Below are 15,095 nucleotides of genomic sequence, written 5' to 3' on the forward strand. Positions count from 1 at the left end.
GCCCTGTGTGTGCCTGTGTGTGCACGTGTGCACCTGTGTGCACAGGGGGGCAGCAGGGCAGACAGGGGTACATCGTGTGCTTCCTTCTCCCCCGCCCCAGGTGTCGGCTGGGTACCTACTATGCGCAGGACCGGTGAGTCGGGGGACCGGAGGTGGACTCTCTGCTCTGTGCCCGCAGGGAGGGAGCGCGCCGTCTGAGCAGAGGGAAGAGGGAGCACAGACAGCACAGAGAGCCACACGGGGCTCTAGGAAAACGCACAGGAGAAGCACCTGCTCGGGGGCTGCGGAAGGAAGCTGGCCCGGAGGAGGGGGACCATCTTCCTCCCAGCGAGCCGAAGGCAAACACGGAGGCTTATTCATCTCGGAGGCTCAGCGTGGCGTTCTGCACACACCGCACTCGGTGAGGACCTGCTAAGCGGGTGTGTTGGCAGGAGCAGAACCCCAGGCTCCTGGGCTCTGTGGGGCTGCCCCCGAGGTGACCCCGGGCTCCTGTGCTCTGTGGGGCCCCTCCAAGGTGGCCCCAGGCTCCTGGGCTCTGTGGGGCCACCCCTGAGGTGATCCCCGGACTCCTGGGCTCTGTGGGGCTGCCCCCGAGGTACCCTGGCCTCCTGTGCTCTGTGGGGCCGCCCCCGAGGTGACCCCGGGCTCCTGTGCTCTGTGGGGCCCCTCCAAGGTGGCCCCAGGCTCCTGGGCTCTGTGGGGCCACCCCTGAGGTGATCCCCGGACTCCTGGGCTCTGTGGGGCTGCCCCCGAGGTACCCTGGCCTCCTGTGCTCTGTGGGGCTGCCCCCTGAGGCAGCAGCTGGTTGAGGTCTGGCCCCAGGCTGGCTTCTCAAAAAAGGAACAGGAGGCATGTCCCAGGGGTCAGGAATGATAACTGAAGTCCAATCCACCTGGCCCTTTTCACTTTTTTTTTTTTTTTTCAACGTTTATTTATTTTTGGGACAGAGAGAGACAGAGCATGAACGGGGGAGGGGCAGAAAGAGAGGGAGACACAGAATCGGAAACAGGCTCCAGGCTCTGAGCCATCAGCCCAGAGCCTGACGCAGGGCTCGAACTCACGGACCGTGAGATCATGACCTGGCTGAAGTCGGACGCTTAACCGACTGCGCCGCCCAGGCGCCCCCCCTTTTCACTTTTTAAGGACCTTCTTGGGCATCATTGCAGGTGAAACTTCTGGTTCTTTTTACAAAAGGAAAAACTTGATGTGTGGATTTATAATCCTCCTATCTCTGAACCAGAAACATCCCCAGCACCATCCAATGAGCCACACGTCAATGATTTACATTTTATTTTAATTTATTTTTTAAGTTTATTTATTCATTTTGAGAGAGACAGAGACTCTGTCTGAGTGGGGGAGGGCAGAGAGAGGGGGAGAGAGAGAATCCCAAGCAGGCTCCATGCTGTCAGCACAGAGCCCGACTTGGGGCTCAAACCCACGAAGCCATGAGATCACAACCTGAGCCAAGACTAAGAATCAGATGCTCGGCCAACTGAGCCACCCAGGCGCTCCCCCCGCCCCCCCTCCCCCCAATGATTTATTTTAACCCCCTTTTTTGAACTTAGACAGAACCGGGTTCCAATCCCAATGCCATCCCTCGCTGTGAGAGCAAGGATTCATGGCTTACCTCGTGAGGTTCATTTCCTTCATCCGTGAAGTAAGGCAAACACCCACTTGTCTCACGGGCTGTGTGGGGGATTCGGTGGGGCCACACGTCAGTCAGGACGGGCCATTCATGCTGCTGGAACGTAAAAAATTCTCAGCGCTTAACCAACAGCTAGCTCCGTTCAGGTTTCATGGCTGTCTCAGGACCACAGGGAGAGGCGGGGTTGGGGGGGCTCATCACAGTCACCCAGGGACTCAGACAGAGGGACACTTCTACCGAAGCTGCTGGCACAGTTCCAGAGGCTGAGAAAGGAAAGCGGGATCGGCCACAGGCTGCCTCTGAAACCTTCCGCCAGAAGGGATGCACACCTTTCTGCTGTCGCCCGGAATACCCGGTTAAGAGAGTGGAGACGAATCATGTCCTAAGGGAGGATGACCGGAAGGGACCGACACGAAGACAGTCCGTTCACGCCAAATACAGTCCGTCCCTTCTCGCTCCCCCCATTGCCGTCCTCATTCCCTCGAGTCCACTATCCATTTAGTGCCTCCCTCCTGCAAGCGCACCTTCCGATGTGTGCACGGTGACAACCAGCAGAAATGAGGGCCACACTTGAACTTCCCGCACCCCGGCTTCTGCTGGGGCCACGTGACTTGCTTTGGTCAATGGAATGTGGTGGTAGTGACAGGTGCCAGTTCCGAGCCTGGGTCTCCAGCGACCTCCGTGCCCCCTTTGCCTTCTGTGCTGCTGCCATTGCCATGAGAAGGACGTGCCCTGGCTGGCCCCTGGCCCCAGGAGGGACACCAGGACACCTGCTGTATCCTGAGCCAAACTGCCTGGCCAGCCCAGACTCCAGCCCATTTCTGCAGGGATCCCACAAATTGTGCTCATTGTTATGCACAGGAGCTAACGAACACAGATCCCTACCTCACTTCCTACAGAACACGTGACTAAAGCATTACAAATAAAAGGTGAAAAACAAATCTTCAGTTTTTAGAAGAAACTGCAGGACAGTGTTTTTATAACAGCAGAGTAGACAGACACAGGTTTGTTTGTTTTTTTTAATTAAACACAAAAAACAAACACCATAAAGAGAAATATTGACAGGGGCTCCTGGATGGCTCAGTCAGTTAAGCATCCAACTTCAGTTCAGGTCATGATCTCCCAGTTTGTGAGTTTGAGCCCCACATTGGGTTCTGTGCTGTCAGCTCAGAGCCTGGAGCCTGCTTCTAATTCTGGGTCTCCCTCTCTCTCTGCCCCTCCCCTGCTTGTGCTCTGTCTCTCTCTCAAAAATAAATCAACATTTAAAAATTTTTAAAAAAAGAAAGAAAGAAAAATACTGACATCTCTTAAAAGTAGAATTTTGACCTGACAAAGGAAACCATGAATAAAGTTAAAAGACAATCATAGTGCACAAATAGGGAAGACATACTTGTAATGTATTTGGCCACAAAAGCACTGATTTCCAGATGACAAAAAAAAAAAAAAAATCATACGGGTCAGCAAGGGGAAACCGAAAACCCAGTAGAAAAATGCGCCAGAGACAAAGAAACCATTCATGGAGGAAGAAACCCAAAAGGCTAAGAAATGTAATGCAGGGTACGCCACTGCATAGTAATGAGGGAACCACAACCTAAAACAGCAAGGAAATATTATTTCACACCCACCCCATGGGCAAAATATGAGGTACACAACAAATGTTGATGGAAGATGAGCGAGTTTGCAAGCTGCAGGTGAGAGCGTACGGGGCACCCCAGCCTCGGACATTGGTCGGCTGCATCTCACCGGCACAAATAAAGACGGACAGGTCCCAAGACCCCACCTCACCAGGGGACCAGGACGTCAGCAGCATCTGGGGGAGGGGAGCACCACCTGCTTGTCAGAGACGCAGAACTCTAGACTCCTCTGAAAAATCAGGGTGAAGGGGAAAAGCATATGCAGAAGAATACGTATGGACCACTGTTTGTGTAAAAATTCAAAACCAAACAGGGGCGCCTGGGTGGCTCAGTTGGTTGGGCAACCGACTTCGGCTCAGGTCACCATCTCGCGGTTCGTGGGTTCGAGCCCCGCGTCGGGCTCTGTGCTGACAGCTCGGAGCCTGGAGCCTGCTTCGGATTCTGTGTCTCCCCCCTCTCTCTAACCCTCCCCTGCTCGCACTCTGTGTCTCTCTGTCTCTCAATAATAAATAAACCTAAAAAAAAAATTTTTTTTTAATTCAAAACCAAACAAAAGACTATGCGCCCTTCATGGGCATATGCGTACTCGGTGTAAAAAACATGCGTGAAAAGGGGAGACACTGACTTCAGAACAGCGAGGAGGAAAGAGGCAGGTAGAATACATAAGGGGCACGTAAGTCAAGCATCAATAAAAGCTACATTGTATTATGTCCTTAAAATGCACTCTGCAGCAAACGTGTCATAAAGCTGGCACGCATTAAGCTTCACCGGCAGGTACGGGAAAGTTTGATATCATTGTTCTCTACACGGGTTTGTGCGTTCGTAACACCGCGTAATCGTTCCAAAGGGCTGATAAAGAATGAAAGGAAACGTGCCCGGATGGTAACAACGGTGATCTTCAGGTGGTAGAATTACAGGTAGGTTCTTTGGACTTTTTCCTACTTTCATGTTATCTCTCTTCCCTTTTGTGAGGATCTCTTACTGCTGAGATGTATTTTCAACCCCTGCATCAGAGCGCACCATGCCCGGCTGGGAGGCTGGTGAGGAGGGAGCACAGCAGCTCGCTTGGCCAGCCCAGGGGCAGCTCTTCCAGGAAATATACAGACACTTCCCCCCTGCAGCCAAAGAGTTAAGAAAGCTTGATGTGCAATGAATCATTCCAGGGGACCTAAATCCCTGCCTTATCTAATTTTGTATCCTGAGGCTGATTAATTTAAACTCTACAATAAAATAAACATCAGCGTTAAATAAGGATTAAATACTCAGCAGGATCCTTAGTCGAACAAACTGACACTGTACATTTTATGGTATGGATTGAGGGGGCCCCTGGTGGCAAGGGGGGAGCACAAGGGGTGTTCTGAGCTAAGGAGAGAAAATTGCCAATGCGTTGGGATTCTGGAGCGCATTCACCTTAGGTCTCTTGTCTGGTTGTCAGCAGAAAATTCGTGAGCCACAGACTAGCAGCTCTTCACACAGGAGAAGGTCTTGTGCTGTGTCCCCAGCTGCCCCTTATCACCAAGGGGAAGGGGGTGATCAGGAGAGTGGGGTCAGGAGATTGGAGAAAGCCCCTGCGTTCTTAGAAAACAGCAGAGAAGAGACTCTCCTGCCTGGGCATTGCTACCCAGCAGCCAAGAGCAGGAACTAACAGCAATGACCGCTGGCCCCCCAGACAGCTACTAAGTCCAAGAGGGGGCCAGGAAAGGTGGGACAGGTAAGGATGGGGTGGAGCTGTCTGACCCAGGAGCCTGGAGGGATCCAGAAACCTCCGTCGGGGAGGAGGGTAGGCAGCTGACGGGTCCTTCCAGGCCTGCAGCACAAAGAGGGGCCATCACCCCCAAGAACCAGCTATACCTGCAGAAAGCCGTGCCCATCCCCCTCTCAGCAGCGGCGCCACAGAGCAGAGCCGGACCACTGCCAGAGACCATGTCCAGCATGAATGTGGCACCAGAGTGGGGCTCAGAAGGTCCTAGACCCAAGCCCAGCTGAGCCTCTTGACCAGCGAGCAACTCGCTTAGCCACCAGCCTCCCCACAGGCTCAGGGATGACAAAATCCCTTCAACAGATGTATGTTCAGCACCTATGCAATGCAAGCAGGCTCTGCGTTCTCTTCCCACAAAAAACCTGTAGCTGTCCCTACGAGGCCTTCCCAGAGACGCAGGGCAGCTGAGAAATACGCCGTCAAGGAGACAGATCGAGACAGCACATTCCTGGTACTACCAGCCGCAAGCTTTGCGCAGAGAAGAAAGCAACCCCTCTGGGTCCACGAGTGGCAGCTAAGTACACAGGAAGACCCTCGTGTCTTGGACTTAGATACCTGCAGACGAACAGGCTGAGACTCTTCCCCGACCCGGATGGCGGGGTGCGGAAGTGCCGCAAGGAGTCAGAGCAGGAGGGCTGGGGAGACAGGGCCGCGAGAAGGAGCCTCTGGACGTGACCAACATACAGACACGGCTCTCTGCCGTGAGCAAGACCAGTGAGTGGTGCTGAGGGTGTGCTGGCGTGCGGACAGCACGCTGTTGTCTGGGGCACAGAGCTGTGCAATAATCACACACGACTGGCAGAATGCCGGAGAACTGGGTTCAAATTTTCCATCTCGCTATTTGCTTTTTATGTGTCCCCATCGGCAACTTATTATAGGTTACTGTCAAATGATATGGTGCCACTTCATATGTAGTATAAAAATCTTAAAATAATGCACTGTCATTTCCCCCGTTGGCTCTTATGTTATTTGTATGCATTTTCTGCTACATATTCTGTAAGTCTCCTACTCTACTGTTGTTATTTTTTATTTAAAGTCAATCAGGGGCACCTGGGTGGCTCAGTCTGTTAGTCCGACTTCGGCTCAGGTCATGATCTCACGGTTTGTGAGTTCAAGCCCCGCATTGGGCTCTGTGATGACAGTTCAGAGCCTGGGGCCTGCTTCGGATTCTGTGTCTCCCTCTTTCTGCCCCTCCCCTGCTCACGCTCTCTCTCTCTGTCTCTCTCTCTCTCTCTCAAAAATGAATAAACATTAAAAAATATTTTTAATAAAGTCTATTATATTTACGAGATATCTTTAATGTTTATTGACTTATTTTTGAGAGAGGGAGGAGGAGAGAGAGGGAGAGAGAGATCCCAAGCAGGCTCAGGACTGTCAGCACAAAGCCCAACATCGGGCTCGATCTCACGAACCTGAGATCATGTCCTGAGCCGAAATCAAGAGTCTGATGGTTAACTGACGAAGCCACACAGGTGCCCCTACAAGATATTTTTACTGTTTCACTTTTACCTGCACGTTTATCATTTCTGGTACTCTTCATTCCTTTGTATAAAAATCCAGATCTCCATCTGGTATTATTTTCTTCCTGCCCAAAAGACTCCCTTTAACATTTCTTATAGTGATAATCTGATAGCAATAAATTCTTTAAGCTTTTTGTCTCTCAAATTCTTTCCCGTAATGTTTGAACCATATTGTTGGCAGCTACAGAATTCTAGACTGACAACTGTTCTCTCCTTAAGTACTTTGCAGGTGTTACCCATTATGCCCTGGGTGGCATTGTTGCTGACTAGAAGTCTGCCCTCGTTCTTGGCTTTTTCCTCTCTACATAATGCATCTTTCACTGTGGCTGCTTTTTTGTATTTTCCCTCTGGCTGCTTTTAAATTTTTCCCTTTTTTCATTGGTTTTAAGCAACTTGATTATGACTTGTCTTGATGATGTAGTTTTCGTCTTTGTGTGTGTGTGTGTGCGCTTGGCGTTCTTTGGTATTCTCGGATCTCTGGGTTTATGGTTGGCATCAAACTTGACATTTTCACCCATTAATTCTTTCAAACATATTTTCTTCTCCCCCAAGCCCCTCCTCAAGGACTCCAATTACACATATATTAGTCCGTTGAAGTTGATTCTCTGTCCACTTAATCATTTTTTCTCTGCATTCCATTTTTTATATTTTCTGTTGCTGTCTTCAAGTTTACTAATCTTTTCTTCTACAGTGTCTAACCTGTTGTTCATCTCATCGAGTGTGTTTCTCATCTCAGACATTATACTTTCCACCTCTAGTTCAATATTGGTCTTCCATTTCTCCACTTAACACACTCAAGCTTTCCTTTACTTTCTTGATGTGGAAAATATCTTTATAATGACAATTCTAATGTCTTTTCCTACTGGTTCCATTATATGCATCATTTCTGCATCTGCACCTATCGACTGACTATTCTCACTATTGATAGCGGTTTTTTGTTTCTTTGAATGCCTGGTGATTTTTTATTAAGCGACAATGCAAATTTTACTTTATTGAGTGCTGGATATCACTGCGTTTCTATAAATATTCCTAAGTTTGTACTAGGGTGTGATTGAATTACCTGGAAAGATTTTTTGGTCCTGTGAAGACTTTCTTTTAAGCATTTTTAAGTGGGGCTAGAGCAGCGAAGGCCTCGGGCTAATTTTCCACACAGGTGAGGCAATTTTTTTCTCAGTAAACTACTGCATGTCTTGGGAATTCTAAATCTTTCCACCGTTGCTGGTGGGAACACGAAAGGTATCTGGTTCTGTGTGAGGTTCAAGCATCGTTCCTTCTGTTCAGGTGGTGTCTTCCTCCAGATCTGACTACTCGTGTACACACACTGATCGGTACTTAGCTGAATACTCTGGAGCTTTTTTCCCTAAGCAGTGTTTTCCTCTCTGGTACTGTGGGTACTCGCCCTGCATAATTCAGCTGCCTCAATATCCCCAGACTCCCAGCTCCACCTCCACAACTCAGGAATACCGCCAGACTCAGCCTGGGCTCTTGCTCCCAGGCTGTCCGAGGAGCTCTCCAGGCAGTGAGTTGGGCTTATCATTTGGCTCTGCTCGGTGTTTGTGCGCTCTCTCAGGAATCACTGTCTCGTGCTGTCTGATGTCAAATCGCCTGCTGTGTAACCAGATTTAAACACACATGGTCTGACACCAGAGGCCATCCTTAACCACTGGGCAACATTTGTCCCTCAGGCCCACCTTGAGGGTTTCAGTAGCTTCTGGTTGAGGAGCAACCGGGAGTTGAAGTCACCACTGTTCTATAGATTACGAGCCATTGTTGGATGTCCCATATTACTGCTCGGTAAGTTGCCCATCACTCAACCCACACCATGCGTCTCATCATTATTAACTAGTATAGGTCCTTCTTACTGTCATTCCAAAGGTGCTGAGCTAGATCCATTGACTGTGTCATTAGCAGTCGAGATGGGGATGTCTACCAATTACCGTCAAGAGCTGGTGCTCAGAGCCAGTGCATCAGGGAGGCAGCCCCGGGGGGGCAGGGGGGGGGGGTGTCTTAGGAAGACCACTTTCAGAAGGTACTCCACATGCTGAAGTCTGGTCTTGAGGGACTTGTGGTATTGAATAAGGGAGTTGAATGTGATGATTTCTCAGACTTTCTCCCTTAACAACTATGAGTTTATAATTATCTATGTCCCCTCAGGGAAATAAAAACCATGATCCCTGATTCACCAGTGAATTTAGGAAAAGGAAGTAGAGAAGAATGGGTCAGACCTATTCCTGGAATACGCTAGGCAGCTTCTGGAGATTAAAATAATGACCACTAATGGATATACATGTTTAATGTTTCAGTGCTGGTAAAATTAATACCCTGTTTAATATTAATAGAAGCCATGTACATCTCTGGAGTTGTTAATCTGCTACTTTTCCACTACGTCAGATGTAAAAATAGCTCCCCGTGATTATCCAGGTGGAGAGGGGGGAGGGGGACCTGAGGAACAAGAGGACAGTGACGATAGCACGCATTTCAGATTCCTTATGGCTCATCAGAATTCTAAGGGAGAACATTCTCTTCCAAGTACAGATACTGTTTCAAACTTCATTCACCAGTTCATTCTTATTCAAAAAAATATTTATTGAATGCTTCCCACGTACCACATACTATACTAAACTCCTTACCTCTCTGCCTAATTTACTCCTTGCAAAACCCTTTGATGGCACTGCCATTATTCCCATTTTAAGAATGAGAATACTGAGGCTCAAGGTCCCACAGAGAAGAAAAGGGCAGAGACGGTGGCACCAGGGCTCAGGTCTCTCTGCCTCCAGAGCTGGCACTTCTGACTCCAACGTTCCATGGCTTTTGTACCCCTAAAGCAGCTTTAGGTTTGCAGTTGCATAAATACTGCAAGAAGGAAACAGGAATATAGGACAGAAAGTGAGAGAGCCGAGGTTCGGAAGGTGAGGTGCCCTGACCCCACAGCTGAGAAGAGGCTTTGGGAGAACGCACTTCCTTGACAGTGCCTTCAAATTTTCACCATAATTAAATAAATACATGTTGAGTGTCCACTCTGCGCAGGCACTGAAAAAACGGCGATCAGACAGACAGCACTCCTGCCTTCAGAACACTTATGGCTCACATTCCACCGGAAGAGACAGACAGACAGACAGAAACACAACGCAGTCATAAATAGAAACCAAAAAGCACGCAGGCATAAGTTAAATAAACACAAGTTGTACAGACCGCTTCTAAGACACAGAGAGGAGACCGAGGCATCCGGGAAGGAAGAAGTCCTCTCTGAAGAGGTCTGTCTGTCGGGAGCCTCTGGGCAAGCAAGGAAGACCACCTCCATGTGCCTCGGGGTAAAGGGCATGTTAGAGGGGCAGGGGGTACGTCGAAAGTGGGAGGGCAGCTAGAGCTCAGAGGGGGTCCAGGCTGGGGTCGTCCCAGTGTCTAGCAGCAGAAATCACTCCCAGTGAAGCTGCAGGAGTGGGCGCCTTCCAACAACGTGTCCTCCCTTTCTTTCCTCCCTCTCTACTCAAGACAGTCCTGGGAAGTGGGGTGAGGAAGGGCAGAGTCTGGTTGCCTGCCTTGGGCCCCACGTCTGCTCCCTGACTGGGTGACAGTAGAACATCTTAGCCTTTGCTGTCCCATGGAAGATCTTCATAATAGGAGAGAGGGGTTCTCAACAAAAACTTAGGTGCTGCTAGGAGAGCAGATGCTGCGTGGGTGGAAATGTCAACCACAGGAGGAGACACTGGCCAGAACTGAGCCTGCAAAATAAAGAGGAACCAACTTCTGAGAGTGGAGGGAAATGTAGGCTAGGAAGTGAGGACAGCATGTGCAAAGGCCCAGAGATGAACAAGTAATAAGAGGTAAATTTCATCATCTAGAAGAAAGGGAACTGATCTTTACATACAGACACACAGAGTAAATGTATATATGTGGATAGATGAGGAGGAGGAGGAGGAGGATAATGATGATGATGGTGGTGAAGGAGGAGAAGGAAAAAGATGACAAGAGGCAGAAGAAGGAAGGAAGGAAGGAAGGAAGGAAGGAAGGAAGGAAGGAAGGACAGATGGATAGAAGAATGGAAGGAAGGAAGGAAGGAAGGAAGGAAGGAAGGAAGGAAAGAAGGAAAGAAGGAAGGGGGGAAGGAAGGAAGGGGAAGGAAGGAAGGGGAAGGAAGGAAGGAAAGACAGATGGATAGAAGAATGGAAGGAAGGAAGGAAGGACGGATAGAAGGATGGAAGGAAGGAAGGACAGACAGATGCAAGGAAGGAAGGAAGGAGAATGAAGGAAGGAAAGACAGATGGATAGAAGAATGGAAGGAAGGAAGGAAGGAAGGAAGGATAGAAGGATGGAAGGAAGGAAGGAAGGAAGGAAGGAAGGAAGGAAAGAAAGATAGAAGGATGGAAGGAAGGAAGGAAGAGAGGGAGGGAGGTAGGGAGGGAGGATGGACGGATAGATGGATAGAAGGATAGATGGATAGATCTTCCTGAGATGCTGATATCTGGCCTTATCTTTAAGTCTACAATCCTTTAGCATCACCCCATGTTACTAAGACACCATGTGTCAGGGTGAGAACGAAGGTGAGGTCAGAGAAGTGCTGAGGGCACAAACTCTAGTGAGGGGCTCACTCTCAGAGACTGGGAAATACCCAAGAGTGAATATCTCCTTAAATTTGGTGCCCCAGGAACACCAATGACCTCAACCTTGTCACAACCCTATTAAGCATTAGCCATACACTTCTAGAAAGACCCTCCATCAGAGACAGACCGATCTGTCACTGTGCCTTGATGCAAATGCCCAGGATGTCCCACTGGTCTGTTCCACCTCCCTTTCTCTGACCTTCACTAAGACAAGGTGATATAACAGAGCAATCATTTGCACGGTTCTGGATCCAGATCTGTGTTGTCAGATTGCTGTGTGAACTTGAAGAAGTCTCTTCCCTCTCTGGGCTTTGGTTTCCCTCTTGGTAAAACAAGGGAGGTTGGACTCACCTCTGGTTCAAACTAGGGGTGGAAAAGAAAGGTGGGAGGCTCCCAAAAACCTTCAAGGCAACCCCTCCTTAGCAGGCTTGCCCAACCCCTTACCCACTTTCCCCGCATTTTCTTCATTTGTTGACTTTACAAATATTCTTCCTACGTACCCGCCATTGGACTGGATGCTGGCGTATAACAATGAGCCACACAGGCACTAGTCCCGCCCTCCCGAAACTTAAGAGTCCAACAATCAAGTCGGATAGGTTGTCAATCACAGTTGCTCTGAAGGCAAAGTCCGGTGGGCAACAGGACCCTGGCCAAGGAGGCTGACCCAGACTGCAGTCAGGGAGGCTTCCCGGAGGAGATGGTCCCCACAGATGAACAAGAAGAGATCAGGTAGACAATGAGGAAGAGACGACAGGTGCCCTGTGGTCTCACACCGAGGTCTGGGAAGGTGGGACAGAGCCCAGCCCTGCGGACCCCTCGTCGGGCCCCCGAAGATTCACTCATTTGTGACAGCAGGACTGCCTCCAGCTTAGAGCACAGCATCCTGGAATCCTTAAGAGTCCTTTCTTCTGCCTGGTGAGACTGGGTCTTGACAAGCACACGGAGGGGCTTTGAAGCTGTGACTTGCCGGAACAGAAGCAGCAGAGGGTGTCATTCTTAACACAAATGCCCCGTGGCAACCCGGCACACAGCCTCGGAAAGATGATTAGGGTGTTTGTTCAAAGGACGTGATTGCTACGTTTTCGCTTCCACTTTTGATGTGTAGGACTCCCTTTCTGTCTTTTGGCTGCAGCCTAAGCCACGCAGAGCTCGGTCTCCAAACCTCATCTCGTTACCCATTTTCCCCCCAACGGCATATTTTCGGGACTGGTAATAGGGCTGCCTACGGAGCCGTGTATTACGGCCGAAGACTCCAACACCCCCACACTCCCCACCGTGTGAAAGAGACAAAATATTTTCATTTCTAAGCCTCTCCGCCTACAGGGGGAGAAGTTATGGGATCGTGTGACTGCGGTGGCTTCTTAAGAGCCTTTGGGAGCCGGGGGAAGGAATCCAACCTCAGCTGACTTTTCTTAAGTAACAAGGGCCTGGGGCTACCTGACACCATCGACGGAGAAGCCAAGTGCTCCTGAACACACCTGCCCTCACGTCTACCCCCGGCCCTTGCTCGAGACACATAGCTTCTGGGACGAAGGGGAGGGCGGAGCTGCGCTCACTAAGCACCTACCGTGCCAAGACCCTGTGCCTTTTGGTCTCTAGTTTGCATTAATTTGCATGTGCATCAGTGATCTACGCTGCGTAACAAATTACCACCAATTTAGCAGGCTGGCAACAACACAAATGATTACCTTGCAGTTTCCAAAGGTCGAGAGCCAAGGTCCAGGTTAGCTGGGTCCCCTGCTCAGGGTCTCACTAGGCTGAAATCAAGGTGGCAGCCAGGGCTGGGAGCTCCTCGGATGCCATCTGAATCTGGCCCCCACACTTGAAGGGCATGGAGAGGGTGAAGAAAGAAGGATACCACCCCAGATTGGTGGGTGGCAGTTACAATAAGCAAGGGGGCACCCCAAGACGAGCGGATCTCCCCACTCCCCCACCAAATCTCAAAGCTTTATATAGAGGCCTTAACTGGGTTCAATCACACATACCACCCACAGGCTGTCAACACAAGCTATCTCAAGGCTGTAAATTTGGGGCAGCCTCTGGGAATGGGGGAGGCAAGCAGAATGTACCGTCCAAGGACGGGGGAGGGAGTGATGAGTGTCCATTGGCTGACCAGCCTGAAGGTCAACTGGTGACCACATGCTCTTTATGACCTCCCACAATAGCTCTCGCGTCATAGACTCAGGGTCCCTCTTCCCAATGCTCTGGTTGTCGTACGAATTCAGCTCCTTGCAGTTGTAGGACTGAGACCCTCAACCCCTAGGGGTCACCTGCCCTTCCTTTCCATGTGATTCCCCCCACCTCCACAATATGGCAGCTTATTTTCTCAAGGTCAACAGAGGAGTATCTGCTGCTTCAAATCTCTCCGACTTTTTTCTTCTCTGACTTCTAGGCTTTTCAGCTAAAGCGCTCACCTGATTAGGTCAGGCCCACCCAGAACCATCTCCCTTTTAACGAACTTAAAGGCCGCCAAGTAGAGACTTCGGTCCCATCTGCCGGGTCACCTCACCTTGCCGTCGCATGTAACCTATCCACGGAGTGACGTCTCATCATACTCTGAGTCCCGCCCACTTGAAGGGACGAGACCCGTAAGGGTGTACCCCTGGCAGCCATCTTAAAAACCTGCCCGCTGCAGCTTCCGCGCCGTCTTTCGTACGTACAATTTCCTGGCTTCAGCGGCACTGCAGCTCAGGTGGCCTGGGTTGAGCCTCTGCTCTGGCTCCCACTAGCTGTGTGACCTCGGGCAAGCCACCTCTCCCTCAGCTTCCTCATCTGGAAAATGGTTCAGTGACACCACCTCCTTGGCAAGTTGCCCCCAAGGTTAAGTGACAGAGGCGTGTGGCTGCTTCGCCTTTTGCTGAGCGAGCAGGGAGCGCTCGTCAGACACCTGCTCTGATGCCTCGGCCTGGTTTCCGTACTCTTCCCCATTGCCGTGCCGGAACCGAGAGGCTTCCTCCCCCAGAGCGCCCCCCTCCCTCCCCCCGCCCGCAGAAGCCTTCTCCATCCCAGGGGCAGACGGAGACGGGGCAATTAGCCTCCAGTAATAAAAGTACACGGGGCCGTCGGCTGGGCTGCCAGAGGAATTTATGAAGTGCACGGAAGCTGGTGCTGCTACAGGAGAGGCTATCAGGGGACCACTTCCGAGGTAAGAACAGAAAACACACCATCCATCACTGCCAGATCCTTCCCGTGGCAAGATATTAAAGCGTCGCTGTCCCTTTCCGCACTCCCCAAACCTCATCCAGTGAGCCTGCGTTGTTGTTGTTTTATATATATAATCAGACGAGAAAAGGCAATAAACCTGATTTTTCGTGGAAAAGCTCTGTGGTCAGAAATGCTGGCTTCTGGCAGGTCGCGTCTGCAGGGGGAGCTTCGCCAGGATGCCTGAGAGCTTGCGTTTTGTTCTTTTCCTTTTTTTAAAACAAAGATCCATTATGCAAATCGATCATAAAATTTTTAAAGCATCTTGTCCTGTCTCAATTAATTACAGCCCTCGCGGGCTCAGCTCGAGCAGCAGAGAAGTCTTCCTGGTACCGGGCGCTGTCCTCAGAGGGAGAGCCGCCCGCCTTGTCCTGCCCGCGGGGCCCCTGTCCCTTCAGCCCTTGCCTGGCTGGCTGACCGCACTTACGTACTCACCAGCCGGCTGGCCAACACCCTTCACCACCACCTCTCTGTCTCTCTGTCTGTTTCTCTCTCTCCTTGTCTCTCTCTCTCTCTCACACACACACACACACACACCCCTGGCAATAGCCACTGCCCCCTCCTCCAAGAGGGTCCTTCTCCAGCTGGAGTGAAACTAATGGTCTGTAATTTATTGCTCAGTCCCTACACTGCTGGCGAAGGGAGAGCAGCTGCTGGCTTAGCTCCACCTGGAGAGGAGAAGGACTGAGTTCTCCAGAAGCAGCATCAGCTACCACCTCTGTCCTCAAGTCTGCT

General features: G+C 50.5%; 1 long non-coding RNA gene across 1 annotated transcript; it reads right to left on the bottom strand.

The window, feature by feature from the left end:
* Nucleotides 1–1,411: 1,411 nt before the first annotated feature.
* On the bottom strand, nucleotides 1,412–14,756 carry LOC123597094. Its single transcript, XR_006711957.1, has 5 exons — nucleotides 13,145–14,756; nucleotides 12,848–12,980; nucleotides 11,999–12,292; nucleotides 1,628–1,741; nucleotides 1,412–1,458 (listed from the first exon to the last, which is right to left on the bottom strand). It is a non-coding gene; the product is annotated as an uncharacterized LOC123597094 (long non-coding RNA).
* Between the last annotated feature and the right edge of the window lie 339 nt (nucleotides 14,757–15,095).

This window comes from Leopardus geoffroyi, chromosome C1, assembly GCF_018350155.1.
Source record: "Leopardus geoffroyi isolate Oge1 chromosome C1, O.geoffroyi_Oge1_pat1.0, whole genome shotgun sequence".
Taxonomy (NCBI): Eukaryota; Metazoa; Chordata; class Mammalia; order Carnivora; family Felidae; genus Leopardus; species Leopardus geoffroyi.